The following is a 13783-nucleotide window of genomic DNA, read 5'->3' on the forward strand; positions in this document are numbered from 1 at the left end:
GAAAATGGCATACGTGCTCCTGACTCCTGTGTATAGTCTATATTTGAGTGTGATGCCAGGGGTGTGTTGTTTTAGCTCAGATCACCTGTGTTGCTAACTGATACAAGAGAGACTATTTAACATTTCATTTCAGGGCTGTTTTGAGAGTATCAGTTGCCCTTGTTTGTGTGTATTTGATACCGGGAATTATTATTACAAAGGAGCAACTCTTGAATGCTCAGTTGGCTTTCTACCCCAGTCAGAATGAAGTTACTAAGCACAATGGTGACCTGGCATGCTCCCCACCGATACCACTAGTGCTCGCAGTCCAGCCTTCCCCTTCTTCTAAAGATGTTTACTTAGACACAGTCACACCAATTCACAATAGGCACTTGCTTTGCAAAGGACCAAATGTAGCTAAGAAGCCCACAACCACTAATCAACATATCGGATAACAGGCAACTCACTTCTTTTGATCAACACATAGACAAAGGAACAACATATTTAGAATACAACATGGTAGCACCACCAAATTTTAAAATTAATAGAACTCGGTTTATAGGGAAATGTGTGACCCCAGAAGTTCTACATGATCATTTGATGAGCAAGATATCTATTTTTATAGACATCTCTTTTCTCACCTTAAAGATGCTGTGGCAGAGAAAATTGACTTAGGGGGCTGGCAGCTTGTCAGCTGTGGCTGTATCTCCACCTTCTGTTTCCTGGACAGCAAATTCAGCTCCTATTTCAAGGACCTTTCTATGTTTACAATACTTCGTTACCTGAACTACATGGTACCTTTGCCCTAAGTGAGTGCATCTGCTCATTTGCCTTTTACTGTAATTTCCCAGCAATCAGCAAGTTCTAGCCCCTGTTCTGATGATGACTGTGCTTTTTATTGGCCAGGCAGTGTTTGTTTGTTTGTTTGTTTGTTTGTTTATTGCAATGGCTTTTAAGTGAGTGATCCATAAGCTCTAACTCCTCCCACTCATCCCTCAGATCTACTTTAGAAGATGCCAATTTATGAGGCAATACACATGTTGGCTGGCCTCAGACAGTTATAGCAACAGCTCCTTTCAGGGGCCCTGTTGTTAACAATACACTTCCCTTTCAGCCCAAGTCATCAGAAAGTGAAAACAAACAGAACAAGGAACATTTGATCTGCAACTTTTCCGTTCTGGGAGCTTGTTTTAGCTGGGCTCTCGCACACCTCTCACACTTGAAGCAAACTCCTAGCTCCTAAGTCACCTAAGCAGCAATTACTAATTCTTTCTAAGAGTCCAAAGAGGAGCGTGAGAAGAATTTGGTGACTAGGGCTCCTAACACGGATGAAATGCCTACTGGGGACATACTCAAATACAAAGAGTAAATTTCAGTGTTGTAAAAACAAACATTTATAAGATTTTTCAAATACTGTCTTTCCCCCCAAATATAATTTGCATTTACTAAGTTTGTATGTGTATGTGTATGTTTTTAAACAACTTGACATTTGAATCTCATGAGAGTCCATTAGGTATTCCTTAATAAATTATTCTAAATCTCATTAATTTCTTATCTTCAAGGTGCTTCTTTAACGAAAGAAAGAGCATTGAATTGTAAATCCTTTTCAAGGCATTTATTAGTAGGCACGGCCTGTGACCTTTATGGCCGTTATTTTGGCAGAACCATTATAAAAATAAACTTAGTTCCTGAAGTGTTTAAACAAAAAGAATGTACTCAGGCTAACTTTCCATCTAAAATCAGGCAAAAATACTCCAAGGATACAGAAGAGCCATTTTGCTTAGAAAGTCAATCTTTTTAATTCTGTCTCTCTCTCATTTTTTTTTTCTTTTCTTTCCTCTGTGTAGACTAAACAAATAAGTCACCACAGGCACTGTACATTTTTTCTATTCCTTTCTCTTGGGATGAAATATGAAATAATCTACAAAGTAATTTGATCCAGCAATTAAAAACAAGGACATGAATTACACTAACAACTGTCACATAGGAAGAATTAATTCCCTCATAACGCCGCTTGATGTTACAGACCCTGGGTGATTACGAACAGATTGTAATTGGAAAAGAGCCAAACCAATTCAGGTATCTCTGAAACACAGGGGTAAGCCTCAACCTGCAAGCAGACAGCATTTTTTACTACCCACAGGAGTATCTTTTTGCAATCTGCATTCGGATGTTTACCTAGCAATTACCGGAGGCACCCAGCAATGCAGCCGTCCAAGGGACAGCACGTGGCAAGGCCACAGATCACTGTTGCGGAGTGATGCATTAGCAGGCCACTGATGGAAGGCAGACTTTCTGGAGTCTGTTTCTAGAAAGAGCATCCCCTGAGGGTAGAATCCTGGTTGCTTCTGTTTCCTTGTCTAGTTTGTCACTCTGGGCAATATCCAATAGCTGGCTGGCGTGACGTCGGTCAAAGCAAGCGAAGGACATCTGTGTGTTGATTATTGGCAGACGCTGAATATTTTTTCTAGTGACAGGATGATTTTAAGGCCCATTTCTGATATTTAATCCTTTCTAGTTTAAGGTAAGGTAGTGAAACTCCTTGCTGAGAGCTGCTGCTCTTCTATGTGGTAGGGAGAACTCAATTTGAGGTCTTAAATGATCCACCATGGTGTCCCCAAACACACTTACAAAAGCAGTACATAGTAACTCTTTTAAACAACAGCAAAAATAACCCACGACAAAGAAAAAAACCAAAATTCCTCTATAATTCATCTACCCAAGACAGCATTCATCAACATTTTGGTGTGTTTTGTTTTTCTAGTGTCTGGTGCAGATTTTGAGGTCAGGAGCATTCCTCTTATACAATGTTGCATCCTGTTTTACTCTGTTTGCTTAGAATTTGTCAGATATATTTTAGCATGTCATCAAAAATCCTCCTGACATATAATTCACAGCAGCTGCATTACAGCCTATCTTTTGGATGGTCCAGAATTTATTTAAACAATCCCCTGGTGCTGTCTTCATTTTTAATCACAACATGTCAACATGTTTTCTTCTTTCCTTTTAGTGATTTTTCTAAACAAGGAACCAGTGGGTCAAAGCATATGAACAAATTTTACAAGTTTCTTCCTCTTTTTAAAGATAAGATTATTTAGAGTCCCAATAGGATGCCTTCCCCTCTGTCCCAGTTTCCTGGTAAGTGAAGGCTTTCGTGGGACATGCCCCTTGGGCTAGTATGCAGATATAAGTGAGTATATACCATTTGATTCTTTCTGCTTCTGGGTTAACTCACTCATTATGATCATTTCTAGCTCAATCCATTTATCCACAAATTTCGGGAATTCCTTGTTTTTAATAGCTGAGTAGTATTCCATAGTGTATATGTACCACAGTTTCTTTATCCACTCTTCTACTGAGGGACACTTAGGCTGTTTCCATGTTCTGGCTATTATGAATAAGGCTGCTATGAACATGGTTGAGCAAATTTTCTTGTTGTGTGCTGGAGCATCTTCTGGGTATATTCCAAGGAGTGGAATAGCTGGGTCTTGAGGAAGCCCTATTCCCATTTTTCTGAGATAGCACCAGATAGATTTCCAAAGTGGCTGTACTAGTTTGCATTCCCACCAGCAATGAAGGAGTGTTCCTCTCTCCCCACATCCTTGAGACGCATGGGAGAACAGCAAAATAAAAGGATCCAGAGGGTCCTAGAAATCTACAAGTAGAACAATATGATAGGCAGATTTGGGCCCAGGGGTCCCGCTCAAACTAAGGCACCAGCCAAGGACAATACAGGAGGTAAACTTTAAACCCCTTCCCAGATCTAGCCAATGGTCAGAATATTCTCCACAGTTGAGTGGAGAGTGTGATACGACTTTCTCACATACTCTGGTGCCTCACATTTGACCATGTCCCCTGGAGGGGGAGACCTGGTGGCACTCAGAGGAAGGACAGCAAGTAGCCAAGAAGAGACTTGATACCCTATGAGAATATATAGGGGGACGTAATCCCCCTCAGGAACAGTCATAGGGGAGGGGAATAATGGGAAAATGGGGGGGGAGGAATGGGAGGATACAAGGGATGGGATAAACATTGAGATGTAACAAGAATAAATTAATAAAAAAAAAATAAATAAAATAAAATAAAAAAAAAAAAAAAAAAAAAACGAAAAAAAAAAAAAAAAAAAAAAATAAAGATAAGATTATTACCTTCCCTGATTGCAATATAGGAGTGCTGTAAACAAACTATTGTGACATTTAACAAAGAAAACAAAATCACCACTGTTTGTCTCTGAACACACATATAATTAATTTTTCTTCCATTTTCTTTCATCATTCTTTCCTTTCCTTCTGTCCAAGAAAAAAATGAAATCACATCACAAAAAAAAAAAAAAAAAAAAAAAATTGGTCTGCAGTTTTCTTTTTGTAGCTAGAAATGCACAGTAGACACAGTAGATATAACCGTTTTAAGGATCATGGTGCAGTTAGGTCAAATTGATTCCCAAAAAGGCCAACCCTCTCAACAGGCTGTGTAGAACCATTTCCTTGTGCCACTATCATAGTGACCAAATTTTGCCTTTACTATAGTCTTTGCTATCTAATTGAAACATACATGGCTCTGCTCTGTAAGTGTGTGCACTTCTGTGGTGTTCAGTGCTGCTTCTTTTTGGACAGTTTACTCTTTGTAGCTGGTCTGTTTTATTTGCTGTCATCCTGTATATTGATTTAGAGGGGCTCTTTCCATTAAAAGCAGCTTGGTTCTTCTTTTTCGTTATTATGAAAATGTTTTTATTGTTTTGTGTCTGTCCCTTAGTTTTATTTATTCTTTAATGTGATTTTAAAATATTATTTAAAAGTTTTTTTTCTGTCCTTATGTTATTTTTCTATTGTTTTCAAGTACAGACCATCCTTTGCATATAGAAACCAGGTTAACCTTCAGGATTCAGTTTTTCTTTATGGTTTTTCTTTTAATGTACCTGGAATAGACTGTAGAACATATGGAAGGTCAGGATTTGCATTGGATCGGTTTTCCAACTATTCCATTTTGCCTGTTAAATCACCACAGCTCTTGTTTCATGGAGCATTGTTACATATGTAAAGATGGGTCTCCAAGGGGCCTGCCCTTCTAGGTTGCAAGTTTCATGAAGCAGGCAAATTGACTGTTGTTATGTTGGCCTATCCCACGCCATTCCCTCTTCAACCTACAGAAACACAGGGAAGGGAAGGAGAGCAGAGGCTCACTGGGGGAAATGGGAAGCTGGCACATGATAAACTCACCGGAATCTGTTCTCCAGTTCCTACAAGGCTGCAGATATGAATAAAATATTATAAACTGTGCCGGAAAGACAAAAGGGATCGGCAGAAACGTCAAATCCATGACATGCAATTGTGTACGGGAAGAAAGAAGTCTGTCTGAAATCTGATTGAATTCTAGTTACATGGTGTTTCCCTAATGAATAACCATGGCCCTTTAATTTTATGTTAACTGCTTAATCATAGGCTTTAATTCTCCTTATTATGTTTAAAAAGGGAAATGCAAATGTTGAATTGCTGGCCTGCATACAGCGAGAAGGAGATATTTCAGGTTAAATTTCTCCTGAAAGGAAGGCCCTTTGGAATGCTTAGATTTCCTAAGAACAAGATCAAAAGTGCAATTTCCTTGCAGGTTTTGGCTATAGGACAATCGTGGGTTTTCATTACAGGAGCACCATCCTCTCAATGATATTTTAAAGAGGGTACATTACTATTGGTCGAGCCTGCGAAGTGGAAGGCACAAACAGCTTCAATTCCAAGGTGCTTCTGAGATGAAAATGCCTGACCTTGTGGGAAGTAAGGTGAGGGAGAATCTGGCCCACGAAAACCAGTAGTCCCAAGTCCTCAGGTTTGTTTAAGAGGTTATGTCATGGAAGGTTATGTCATAGCCCATCACCTGAGCAGAGGGCGAGTACAAGAAGCTTAAGCCTGGGCTACAGTATCATTTGGAGTTAACACGTCCTGGCAATTCACAATTCACTCTTGCTTATTATCATAGAGTTAGCAGATTGCTTCTGAAATCACAGGCAGCCACAATAACACACAGTGCTGCTAATGCCACATGCTGAGGTTATTAAAAACTCTAATTCATCGTGCGGATAACCTAACTGAGCCCTGAGCAGTATTAATGCAGAGAGCAAAAAACTTGGGCCCCAATTTCCTGCATCAGGAACATTCAAAACAAAGGCGGTACTGCTGCCAGTCAAACCCACAAAGCCGTTCTGATGGAAAGACCAGATTTCCTGATTAAAAATTTGCAATCAGATCAGATTTTGGAAGACGAAGACAAAAAGCTGTGTGGGACAAGAATTATTAAACATTTCAAAGTTCTAATGTAGTCACTTGAGGCTTTCCACTACGGCTCCTGGAGTCACTGTCCGTTTGAAGCATCTGTAGCCATGCGTCTTGTCAATTATTATTTGGCACGTCTACCTTCATCAAACAGCACAAAGCTTCTAAAAAAATATGCACCAAGGTGACACTGCAGGTACACAACTGCACAGACCAACTCTCTCCCTGGTCCTATACTGGGCCTAGGAATAACTATATTTATAATTTGAGTGAAAAGATAATCTCATTTCAAATACATAATCATCCCAGAAAAAAGAGGAAGGACAGTGTTCGGCCTTTTTAAAAATGTAAATGATTAAGTAGCAATGGCATAAGACAGCATATAATCTTTGCAGGTCGCAGATATGAAGGATATTTCCCCCCCCAAAGAGCAAATTCTCCTTTTCAAACCACAACTACTCTTAAGTTTTCCTTGGAGCATCAGACTTACAGGGGATCTGCTAGAGGAGGGAACGCATCAGTATTTGTTCTCGGTAATACAAATCTTCCTGATATCTAACTTGAATCTCCTCTGTGCCTGCCAGGCAGTCAATTCATCACTTCCCCAGGGCTGTTCTGTGCCCAGAGTGTCGTGCCAGTGCTCCTGGAGATGAGGATATGGCCTAGTATTATCTTTAGAGCATCTTTAAAATATAGATTACAAAAGAGCCCTGACTACAAAGTGCTGCGCAGCGGTATTTAGAGAGCTCCATGCTCTGCAGACAGAAGCCTGCCACCACATTAATTCATCTCGCACCATTCTCTGTTCTCATTATAATTTTATCTTAGGAATTAATACATTCTGCCATCTTCTATTCTGGTTACCATCTAGAGAAATCCGTGAGGCTGAATACATTTTGTACCACTTTGTTCTGCTTATAATGTTAAGATGTTTTCAAGAATGGATTAGTTCAATGCCACTCTCCCTGCTTTATCTTGAGAATGAGAACTCAAAACAGTTAGAAAACTCCATCCAGTGATGCTGTGAATGTATCTCCAGCACAAAGATGGTAAAAGAAGAGAAAGCGGAGGAGTCGTTTCGGTTGCCTTTGTTTTTAAGACTCTTTGACGAGGGGAACGTGCAGAGGGCATACATGCATAGTGTTAGCTTGTGACAGGAGACGTTCTCAGCAGGAGTTACTCTTTCCCCTAAATGGAACAATAATAAATCCCTCCATCACAATTTCATATTTAAAAATATATATAAAATCTAGTCGCTAGGAACACACAGAAATTTCAATAAAGATTCCAATTCAGAGGTCATTTTGTTACCAAAAGAAAAATTGATCAAAGTAATTATTTTTAAAACATGAAATTAGAAGGAAATGGCCCTCGAAATAATGGCAAATTTGCAGTAATGTGATGATTTCCCTTTGTTAAATTATGGGAGCAGTTATTAACTGGACAGAAAGTCACACCGTAAGGACGGCTACAATCGGAAAGGGATCCCCTGTTAGAAGTACAGGATAAACTTGTGATTTGCTAGGAGTGTGCAAACTGAAAAGTGTGGCCAGGTTATTCCCAGTCTCTACCAGAAGCTTCTTCTCCCCTCACAAATGCCTGAGACATTTCCGCGGTTTCTCATCTGTTTCCCTCTTTTGTTCCACAGCACACATTTATGACATGAATTGGGGGTACATTTTTATATCTGGAAAATAAGTAACGGTGACTAGCTTTAGTGTCTCTAATTAAATCAGCTTTTTAAATTATATTAATGTATTCAGATTACAACTAAATTGTTATCCCCTCACTTTGTATCCTCCTGTTCCTCCCTCCCTCCCGCTTTCCCCATATTCCCCTCCCCTAGGTCTATGACCAAGGGTGACCTCCTTCCCCACTATATGGTCATAAGCTATCAAGTCTCATCTTGGTAGCCTGCTTATTCTTTCTTTGAGTGCCATCAGGCCTCCCCACCGAGAGGAGATGGTCAAATATGGGGCACCAGAGTTCATGTCAGAGTCAGTCCCCACTCTCCACATAACTGTGGAGAATGTCCTGTCCATTGGCTAGATCAAAGTATGGGTTCAATGTTTACTATTTGTATTGTCCTTGGTTAGTGCAATAGTTTGAACAGAAGCCCTGAGCCCTGATCCACCCATCACAATGTTCTTGTAGGTTTCTAGGACCCTCTGAGTAAATCAGCTTACTGAGCCACAGACACATTGGGCCAGTAAAATTCTTCCTTCCCTAAACCCAGGCAGCACCCTCTGCACTTCCCTAGTGCCTGTCGCAAACCTAACATTTATTTTATTTTAATTTATGTTCTGTTTCTTCCTCCCTCTCTCACTCGCCCTCCCCCTACTTCTGAATGTCTCCTCTGTACGTTCACATGTGCATGCGTGCGTGTGTGCGTGCATGCATGCGTGTGTGTGTAACGGGTAAACGTCAGTGGACACCTTGGATAAGTCTGTTTTCTCCTTCCACCATAGGAGTCTGTTCTGGCTAGTTTTATGTCAACTTGACACACGCTAGAGTCATCAGAGAAGAGGGAGCCTCAATTGAGAGAAGGCCTCCATAAGTTGGGCCGGGGACAAGCCTGTACTATGGGTCTCAGGTCATTCAGAGATTCAGTCTGAGTATAAATACATTTTATCAAACAAAAGCCTTTATTAAATACTGGCCAGCACATGGATACTCACGGGGCTCATAGTATGGTGCCAAATTACATTAGTCAGGGACTTAATAAAGGCAAGAGCAGCAAGTACCTAAGGACCTCCCACCTTCAGTGCAATCAGAAGCCAGCACATACCCTGATGCACTTCCTGTCCACGTATAATCAAGCACACATCCTGTGTGCTCCAAGACTGTTTACAGAAGCAAAACCACACAGGTTTGTTATCTTACGTGAACAACAGCCCCCACTACTCCAGGAAGTTATCTCTGTTTGGGCAAGTGGGGCTTACAGGTAAGAGGTGCTTTCACTTTATAGATTTCTTAAGCGCCATAATTAAAACTTAAAACATAGTGTTAGCCATCACACCTGTAGGGCATTTTTTAAAAATGGGTGATTGATGGGGGGGGGGGGCAGCTCATTGTGGGCGGTGCCATCCCTGAGCTGGTGGTCCTGGGTTCTTTAAGAAATCAGGCTAACTCACTCATTATGATCAAGCAGAGAGAGTCAAACGGTATATACTCACTTATATCTAGACACTAGCCCAAGGGGCATGCCCCATGAGAGTCTTCACTTACCAGGAAAGTGGGTCAAAGGGGAGGACATTCTATTGGGACTTTAGGTGAGAGAAGCATGGGAGAATGGGAAAATAGAAGGATCCAGAGGGTCCTAGAAACATACAAGAAGAACATTATGATAGGCAGATCTGGGCTCAGGAATCATGCTCAAACTATGACACCAGCAAAGGACAATACAGAAAGCAAACGTCGAACCCCTACCCAGATCTAGCCGATGGACAGGACATTCTCCACCGTTGAGTGGAGAGTGAGGACTGACTTTCACATGAACTCTGGTGCCCCATATTTGACCACATCCCCTTGATGGGGAGGCCTGGTGGCACTCAGAGGAAGGATAGCAGGCTACCAAGAAGAGACTTGATACCCTATGAACATATACAGGGGGGTAGAGGTCCCCCTCAGTCACAGACATAGGGGAGGGCGGTAGGGGGAAAGCGGGAGGGAGGGAGGAATGGGAGGATACAAGGGATGGGCTAACAATTTAGATGTAATATGAATAAATTAATAAAATATTAAAAAAAGAAATCAAGCTAAGTGAGCCATGGGGGGCAAGCCACTAAGCAGCACCCCTCCACAGCCTCTGCACTAGCTCCTGCCTCCACATTCCTGCCTTGTTTGGCTCCCTGTCTTGACTTCTCTCCCTCAATTACAATGTGGAAGTTAAATAAAACCTTTCCTCCCCAACTTACTTTTGGTCGTGGTGTTTCATCGTAGCAATAGTAACCCTAATTAGGACAGTGTATAAGGATGGAACTCACAGGGCATCAGGCTTGGTAACGAGTGCCTCTACCTACAGAGCCATCTTACTGGCTGGTTGATTTGATGAGTTTGTTTGTTTGTTTGTTTGTTTGTTTGTTTGTTTTTAAACCCGTTGCAGGTTTTGATCTCTTTAAAAACATGTTTCATTTCTAGTTTCTTCTTTATTCTATATTCTTCTTTTTGGAAATAAAAGTCACCATGGAAAGTTTTCTCCAGCACCTACTCCATAAATGTGTTTAAATCTAGATCTCATCTGTTTCCACTCATTTAGGCACCGGGGTAGGTGGGTAGGAGTCCTTTCTCCCTCTGGGAGTTCAAAACCCAAGTGGCCATAGTTTCACCACTCCCAGAATCTCATCCCTTCAGTTCCAGACTCCTCATGCATACAACTTGTCTTTTCACCATGTTTACTGTAAACACAATCTTAATTCTTCAAGATATGCACAGGGCTGGCAGGATTTTTATTCCCAAACATAACCCTGATAATCTTCCCTTTTATATTAGTATTTTATTTCACCTCACAGCCAAGCTTCCTCTCTCCTGATGTTCTTTAATACATTTTATTAATTTATTCATATTACATTTCAAGTGTTATCCCATCCCTTGTATCCTCCCATTCCTCCCTCCTTTCCATTTTCCCCTTACTCCCCTCCTCTATGACTGTGACTGAGGGGGACCTCCTCCCCTGTATATGCTCATAGGGTATCAAGTTTCTTCTTGGTAGCCTGCTATCCTTCCTCTGAGTGCCACCAGGCCTCCCCATCAAGGGGACGTGGTCAAATATGGGGCACCAGAGTTCATGTGAAAGTCAGTTCCCACTCTTCACTCAACTGTGAAGGATGTCCTGTCCATTGGCTAGATCTGGGTAGGGGTTCAATGTTTATTGCACATATTGTCTTTAGCTGGTGCCATAGTTCAAGCAGGACCCCTGGGCCCAGATCCGCCCGTCATAATGTTCTTCTTGTATGTTTCTAGGACCCTCTGGATCCTATTGGGATTCTAGATGAGTAAAGCATGGGAGAATGGGGAGATAAAAGGATCCCCTGATGTTTTTTAACTTTGCAGTATGGCTCCTGCCAGAGTATGCTCCCAAACTGCTTTCACAACTCCAGAGTCCCTCACAATCCCAGTATCGACATATGTAGCGAACATCGTTTCATTGATATCTTAATGTTCCATGGCGTTGACAGCACAGGCCATTCTTCCTGCTTAACACTCTGTGTCTTTGCTTAGGGATGTGACCCTTCTTTACAGTCTTTGCCTTCTTAGAGTTGGTCCTCCGATTCCTTCAATTACCCCCTTGTTCCTTCCCGAAATGTGACCCTGCCTCAGGGCTGTACTGCCAACTGTCCCACCTTCTGCTCTATCCTCATGGGTGAACTTTCTGCGTTCTATGGCTTTTCTATATCTCGTGTCTATACCTCAGATTTAATCTTTCCTCTGTATCTTGAGTGCTAATTCCTGACTCGTCCCCTCTCGTGTTTCCGAGTGACTCGCTTTGACACTTAATTTTATGTGTCAACCTGATTGGGATATGACATTTGGATGCCTTGATGGTGGGTAAACATAATTTGTTTTTCTGTGAGGGTGTTTCTGGATGACATCAGCATTTGAATCAGTAGCCTCACTAAAGATGTGCCCTCACCAACGTAGTGAGCAGCAGCCTAGTCTACCAAGGGACCAAACAGAACAAAAAGAAAGGCTTGCTTTCTCTCTTTTTGAGCTGCAACTTCTGTTTTCTCCTATGCTTAGAAATAAAATCAGTGCTGCTAGGGTTTTGATCTTATGATTCCAGAACTTATACCTAAGACTTTTGGGTGTTCAGAATTAGACCAAGTAAGGCCACAGCTCTCAGGGGTCTCTAGCCCGCAGCTGGCAGATCAGCTCCCAAAATCATGTAGGTGAATTCTTTTTTTTTAAATATATTTTATTAATTTATTCATATTACATCTCAATTGTTAGCCCATCCCTTGTATCCTCTCATTCCTCCCTCCCTCCCATTTTCCCCTTACCCCCCTATGACTGTGACTGAGGGGGAGCTCCTCCCCCTGTTTATGCTCATAGGGTATCAAGTCTCTTCTTGGTGGCCTGCTATCCTTCCTCTGACATGTAGGTGAATTCTTACAGCAAATCCTCTCTTACAAATCTGCCTCCGTCCTCTTGGTTTTTGTTCCTCTGAAGGGCCCTGACTACTATAGTTGGGCCCAGCCTGACATTTTCATCGATACCTCCTGACTGTTACATTACAGCCACTTCCACACTGTGGCCGCATTGAGGTAAGATATGGTAGCTCGTAACATTTGTGGGAAACCTTCCAAGTAACAGTACGCATTTTACAGCTGCCCATCTTCAAAACAAATACCAGAGTGACTCAGCTTCTCAATGTCATAACTTTTTGGAATGTATTTCAGTACGTCAGGCTGTCATCCAAATAAGCAAACAATATATGTGATCACTTATCACGCCAAACGTCACAGAGCCCCAGTCAGTGCACCCCTAGCTCCTGGCTACCTTCCAGTTCAGTCTCTGGTTCTTGGATTGTGAACATAGGCAGAATTTCCCATTGGATGGGGTTCACCTGTAATGCTGGAACGAGAACAAGAGAATCACTCAGGAAGCGGTTCCAAGGTTAGGAAACAGCTAACATAGCGGTAATCTTTCTTCTGAAATTTTCCAGTGAGGCCCAGTTTACTCAGGAGAGTAGGGAAGTTAACATCTTAAAATGAACTCTCAAGGCATTGAATGTCCATTTTATACTTAGGAAAGCCTTCAATGAGCTGAGAGTATATAATTTAAATTTTCAACTTACTTAGCAGTGTGAATATGGAGAAAATAATTGCATGTCACCGATTTAGAAATGTCAATGGGAAGAGATGTTGTCCATATCCCTTATGGCATTTCACAGGAAGCAGTTACATAGTAGGAAACTTCTTTATAAATATGCAAAGAAAAGAGCCTGGGGTTATTTCACTCCATTGTTTATACTTGGTTGCCTCTTTTATCTTAAAAGTGTGTCATTGTTGCTGTTTATAGCTTAACTACAACTTCTAGTAAATGAGGAAATGACCAAACCATACCTCTAAATTGTCCCAACTAAAGTCAAGTTAAAAAGCTCTCTAATGGGGCCGGGTGCACGCCTTTAATCCCAGCACTCGGGAGGTAGAGGTAGGTGGATCACTGTGAGTTCTAGGCCAGTCTGGTCTATAAAGTGAGTCCAGGACTAGCCAAGGCTACACAGAGAAACCCTGTCTCGAAAAACCAAAAGAAAAGAAAAAAGCTCTCCAATGGATGCTTTCCTAACCACCCAGTGCTGACTTTAGTTGCCAGAATTAGCAATAATTTAAATATTCTCCCATCTGAAGTGAGTGGCCACAGGGATACTCTCCCTGGGTCTAGAATGAGTGATTTGCCTTGTCCTTGCTCATGGTCTCAACCCAGATGGGACTTTAATAAAATATAGTTTGAATGGCAGCTGCGATTAAAACACTATTCTGTGTGGAAAGAAAGGCTTTGTGGATGAACTCATGAGCAGACATTTTCATTCCTTCCATTCA

Source organism: Acomys russatus, chromosome 30, assembly GCF_903995435.1.
Source record: "Acomys russatus chromosome 30, mAcoRus1.1, whole genome shotgun sequence".
In the NCBI taxonomy this organism is placed as follows: Eukaryota; Metazoa; Chordata; class Mammalia; order Rodentia; family Muridae; genus Acomys; species Acomys russatus.